Source organism: Sinohyriopsis cumingii, chromosome 6 (assembly GCF_028554795.1).
Source record: "Sinohyriopsis cumingii isolate HCF-2022 chromosome 6, ASM2855479v2, whole genome shotgun sequence".
Lineage (NCBI taxonomy): Eukaryota > Metazoa > Mollusca > Bivalvia > Unionida > Unionidae > Sinohyriopsis > Sinohyriopsis cumingii.
In genome coordinates this window covers 145,142,381-145,148,622 of record NC_142966.1, presented here as the reverse complement: position 1 = coordinate 145,148,622, position 6,242 = coordinate 145,142,381, and the positions used below count along the sequence as shown (strand labels likewise).

The window sequence follows — 6,242 nt, the reverse complement described above, 5'->3', positions numbered from 1 at the left end:
TCATAGGCAGCAATTGCGCGTAGGAATTTGTTATGAGATATTCTTTGAAAAAACGAGTTGACGGTACCCATTGAAGAAACAATCAACATTTACAAAATTCGAAGCAGATCTGCTTGTATCACCCGAGTTAATGGACAATCACAGGTTATGCTACAGCAGATATTTTGATGTGTAATTTTAAGCAAAGCCTGGATATATCTGTTGTACAATCAGAAACTATATCATGGAGTAAAATAAATATATTTGAGCAACTTTGCTAAACTATACCAATCGTGCCATCTAGTTCTCACGCTTTCAATTTTCGAAAAGTATAGAAATGTAAGACACACTTTATACCCGTTCTATATCTTCAATTGATAGAATGAGTGTTTCTTCATTTGGATAAAATAAAGTATACATCATTACCTTTATAGACGGCCAAATCGCCTTTATTGTAGCATTGTAAAATATTAGAAAATAATGCATGGTCCTTTGGAATAAAGAAGTGCGCTATAACGAAATGACTCAGACCTTCCAAATGAACGTTTTCTTTGCACACTGTTCATCGTTTTAACCAACTTGAATGTGAACGCTAATAGGAAAGAAAACTGATTTTTGCAACACACTTTACATTTAACTGGACATAAGGTGACAAGATTTATATGTGAATATTTATTGAGCTCTTTAAGTTATGTTTGATAGATGCATATATACTCAAAACATTTTAATATTAATGTAGTTTCTATAGGAATTTATCAGAAGACAGACAAAAGTTAAATTCTCAAATGTGTTGTCTTTAAAGATACGGGCTGTGTTAAAAAATTAAAACTTTATTATAATACATTACCAATCGATCATATTCTTTAATTCTTCACTATCAATCATAATGTCAGTGTGTAAGAAAACAAACCTGTAGATAGGTATAAAAGCACCGGCTATTGAACAAGCCATCACTGCCACTTCAAACTCCGAGACGAAATTAGAGCTCCTTGTTACCACACATTGAGGTAAGTAAAAGTATTCGGCACATTACTTGGCGTTCATGATTTAAACATATATTGTGCTGGGAAAAGTTTACTTTCGTTACAACTGTGCAGTGTTGCTCTGTGGTCACATGAAAGACTATATCAATAAATTCGTTGTCATGTATTTTATTAACAAAGTCACGCAGGCATCCTGCATATTTTAAAGTTGTGCTCCCTGTTAAAAGAGGAAGTAGACAATAGATAGTCATACCAATGTCTTTAAAATGAAAATCGGGGAATGAAAATAGCGCCTCTAAATTTGTATCAATTTAAGATACTGCAATCTCTGGTATAGCATTGTTTATTCAAGACGGACAATACCTTCGGACAGCTGTATCCGTATCTTGCTTTTACCTTTAGCAACTATTAATATTAAAAGTTATAAACACACCCACACACACGCACACACACACACACACACACACTTTAGCGTATTAACAGGAGTGAAGGGCTAACAGTATGTCACTTCGAGAATTTAGTTATAACTTAAGTAGAATGCGGTCATAAAACCTTAAATGTGTACTCTTTATATGCTTGCTATTCATTCTGTTTGAGCTTTTCTTGAAGGTTTTTGCCAAAATGAGAGCAATATAATTCGCGCAAACGGCGGTAATAATCTCGATGCTAGGTTATCTTCGTTTATGTCAACATAAAGCTATAAGTAGCATCCTTTCAGTCGAAATGTCAAGTTTGGGTTTGTTATTACGCTAGTGAAACGTTGTGTGAAATATCACTTTACAGTACTTGATACGGTTAATATATGACTATTGACGCAGCGTATTCGGTCTTCTTTGATAGAGCTGTGTATTATCCTTATTTAGCTGTATACAATTTTGATTTCGAGAACGAAGACTGTAACTATTCATTCGCTTGTGTTTGTTTCGTCATCATCAATTTTTCCGTTGGACTCAATTTGACAGTCTGTATAAGATAGGTCTAAGAGGACCATCGAATCCATAAACGAGCACAAAAACTGCCAAAGTAGGTCGTTCTTTACATCTCCTGTACCTTGTTACCGTTTTTAGAACTGTTATATTTGTGAACAATACGTGTATTTATCTCCTAACTATAGCTTTGTACATGTTTTGCGTATTTAATTGACACATTGCATATGAAATAAAAGATAGCTGTATATAGCACATATGAGTAATGATTGTGATTTAATATAAGTATAGCAATATCATAATAGATTACATTTCAATGCTATGTTATACTTCCATATATTGCATTTTTTTATATTAACATCTCCTATTGCGGGCTTCATTCAGGCATCTAGTTCTAAAGATACTTTTCCACAGAACAGTAAATCGTCGGGCAACAGAGTAGTAGGGATTATACGTGATCGTCCGTGAGAAGAAACCCATGAATAACGTTAAATACATATGAAATTCAAAGTGGGATATCTAAAAGAAGTTTATCAGGTTCAGAGCTTTGCACAAAATGAAACTTGATTTTAAAGGAATATAAACTTTTGTTGATAACGGATTCATCTGCATTCGTTATTATACGTTAATCGGTGTCTATTAAAATAAGGCATGTCATTTACTGTGAATTTAATTTTGTTGGGCAGACGAAAATGAAGGCTGTACTATTTCTCCTAGCTTGCATGGTTTGTACCATCGTAGCCCTCCCACAAAGTGGATACAGCGGCTTCAGTGGATTTGGTGGATACAGCGGTGGACTCCCCTGGGGATTTGGCGGTGGATATGGTAGATATGGTGGGCTTTGGGGTGGACAAGGAGGTTGGGGTAAATTCCCTCACATCAAACCCCGGGCTAAGTAAGAACTACTACTCTTCATCTTTGACTTTTATATCATATATTAGAGATTTAACCTAATGTGTTTGTTCATCATTAGATTCTTCACTACAATGTCGTCTGAGTCGCTGTACATCTGAACTCTTACACTTCGAAGTAGTCACATAAACGCTTTCGGAGTTCATATTAGTAGATAATTATTAATATTTAATCATATTAGTAGATAATTATTAATATTGAATGGAACTTAAGAATCCAGCCTGTTCATGTTCACTTTATTCTCATTTTTATTTTACAGCTATTAACAGGAAAAGCTACTCATAAAAACTGGATCACAATCTGAGGAAATAAGACGCCGCACTTGGAGTAATGTTACAGTCGCATTCTTATCTAGTACCCCAATAAATTATTTGACTTATCAAAGATACATGAATTGTTTTTGTCATGATATTCATTCCACTCTACAAGCTACAATCTCTCACTATCAGTTTTAGCTGACAACCTTGTGTGATAAACCTCTACTTTTCTAGATATATTGTTAAGATTTTTCATTACGTATTGTGTAAAAGAATTAGAATTGAAACTAAACAAATGCTTTTATAACTATGCGTAGAATGCTCGGAAGTATATCCTGCATGCGAATGAACGTATTTCTGGACTGAATTTAGCTAAGATTGTCCTAGCTGGTGTTTGAGAATATTAGAAAGTAAATCTCCTTTCCTGAAATTGATAGACTTTCCCAGCAGATTTGAAGATATTCCAATGTCTCCTGCAAATATATTTAAGATGCGGCCAAACGTTTATCTGCGTCTCCAATGATCTGTGGTCTCATAATAGCCCGGAATGTTCTAGTCTGTCGTCGCATACATGGACTGCAGATATGAAAGTACCGTCGGACTATTAACCGGCAGTTCAAGCACATTGTCGCATAATTGGCCAGCACATTATAACGTACCGGTGCATAATAAACCAACATATCTATGCTTGTTTAATAATTTAAACAGGATAATGCAGACCTCACTTTTGTTCAACTTTGTGCTATAGTTAGCTACAACAGGTGAATATTATATGTACATTTTCCCCATCTCACTATTAAATAACATACCGAAAATGAATATTATATTGGAATAAAAATAATAAAAAGGTTAAAGAGCCTCAAAATGGAAAGGTATAATGTTTTGGCTAAATATCATGACCGGTTATGTAATTGTGCAAAGCGATAGTGAACATGCTTCGATGGTGTTCACTTTCTTTCCATTCTAGCCAACTCTTAAAATCATCATATTTCGCAACCGGCATAAAGTGAAATAAAACTGGACCACGTGTAAAAGCACTGTATCGGGAGCCGACTCAGTTCTCATAGTAATGTTGCTATGCAAGTTTAGTAGCTGAAACTGTAGGGAGAGAAAACAGTCTCATATGACGAAGATGAAACAGTGGCGGAGACAGCTACCAAGACCAAAGACATAATGCAAATTATTAGAAATCGAGAATTAAAATGTAAGTAGAAATAAAACATGAAATAACAAGTCTTACCCAAGATCAACGAACAGTAAACCATACGACGGAGGAACCTCTCTATGCGGATCTGCATGGAATACGGAAAACTAAGTACCGAACATCAATGAGATGTACAGAGATCCAGGATTCCCATCCAAGTGCTCATATGTAATCAGATAATGACAATGAGAATATCCAGATCTTGGGATATACATCTTCGAAATCAATTAGCAAATTATTTCGGCCTTCTCCATATGTGAATGAAGGAAAACACACTAAAATAGCACAACACTGCTGTGACAGGATTGTAACCGAATGAATATTTAGAGCAGGTGAAGACAACTCAGTGTGAGCGAACGAAAGTTCATGAAATTAAGATATTTACGACAACACATGCACAAATAGGTTAAAATATCATCCGCTACATATAAAACTATCATGCTGAACATGTTATGAAAGGAAAAGAGATTCATATATACAAAAATGAGTATGGTTCATATAAATATACGATACAAAGATATGATCATAGGTCACACCTTCTCGGTATATATATATAAACAAATGAGCATGGTCCATGCAATCACATGTTCTTGTCAACGTAGTAATGCAGTTTGCCCTTATGCAGAGTTGGGAATTCATATCACTATTCTTTGTCCTCCTCCAAAATCCGGTGTTCCTACTCTTACACATCCAGTCATCTAGTAACAGATACACTGTCGGTTGAATTTAGTTCAATGGTTACGCTGCCACACTGCAGGTCAGGCCGTTTCTATTCTGGTTCTTTCAGCCCATCCATCCAACTATAAATATCCCGAGCTGGTCAGAATAAGAAATAAACTTATTGCAGAGAGGAAATCCATAAATACACGCCACCAAATATTTTACGTCAATATAATGTCCCCAACGATGAATTTTAATAAACCAATAATTTTCTTGTGTTTTATATCCGAAGAATAAAATGTAAAGACGGTATATTGATGGGAATCATTTAAAATATATATATGCTTGCATTTGGCTTGTATATTATTTACCACTTACCCCTATGGCTGTAGTAAGTCGTACGACTATTGTCACTCCTTGACAAGATCCAAGCGATCAGTGTTTTGCCTAAGACAATACGTCTTTTATTAATATATAAAAATGTACAAGACCAGTGGTAAAATATATGTGCACATCGTAGTGATGAGTATATCGTCGCGATAGACCTACGACGAGATGCATGTTTTGCACTGTCACCATACAAAACATGAACCACCCTAGATAACACGGTATGCATCTAAGAAACCAATTACACAATTTGTTCTAAAGCATGACCAAATTATGTTCTTGCCTTATTCCTTATTCCGTGAAAACTGCTCTGATTAATCTATTTTAGATTTTGAAAATATCCGACTCATCGAATCTGTATTATTTTGAGAAACGGGATGTCGCCCTTTAATCCCAACAACACCATGAAATTCACCCAATTATCAGAATAAACTTGGATATTGGAGACTTTATAACAAGTTTTACCAAACTGAAGGAAATGAGAAATTAAGAGACATATTAAAAAATAACAGACATAAAGCGTTTACACTAATCACATATGGAATCTAAAGTCCAAATAAAAACAGCACGTGACTGAAGTATTCAAACATATACATTGAAATATAATAATTTCCCAAACTAATTATGTTCTTTCTTTTAACGTGGAAGATTATTTTGGTACATAATGTGAAATGCTTATACAAAGATTGGAGTGAAATTGATAGCCAAATGTTCAATATTCTATATCTTTTGTTTAAATTCATGTATGGCCAGCACCATTTGATGATGCTAGTAATACCGAAATTTGATATTGAAGGAAGACATTACATGGAATCTCACGAAGCATACAAAGTTACCGAAATTGTGTATGTTAATATTTTTGTAAGCCGTGGTTGATTAAAGGGTTAGAAATAAATACAAGATAGGATTGAAGGAAAACAGGAAGAAGATTCAA

General features: G+C 34.7%; 1 long non-coding RNA gene across 2 annotated transcripts; it reads left to right on the top strand.

Moving 5' to 3' along the window:
• Window positions 1–931: 931 nt before the first annotated feature.
• On the top strand, window positions 932–3,186 carry LOC149798195 (uncharacterized). 2 transcript variants are annotated; one of them, XR_016421604.1, is made up of 3 exons: window positions 932–986; window positions 2,575–2,783; window positions 3,060–3,186. It is a non-coding gene; the product is annotated as an uncharacterized LOC149798195 (long non-coding RNA). The 2 variants fall into 2 exon arrangements; XR_016421605.1 differs by having other exon boundaries at window positions 941–986; window positions 2,606–2,783.
• The last annotated feature ends 3,056 nt before the right edge of the window (window positions 3,187–6,242 follow it).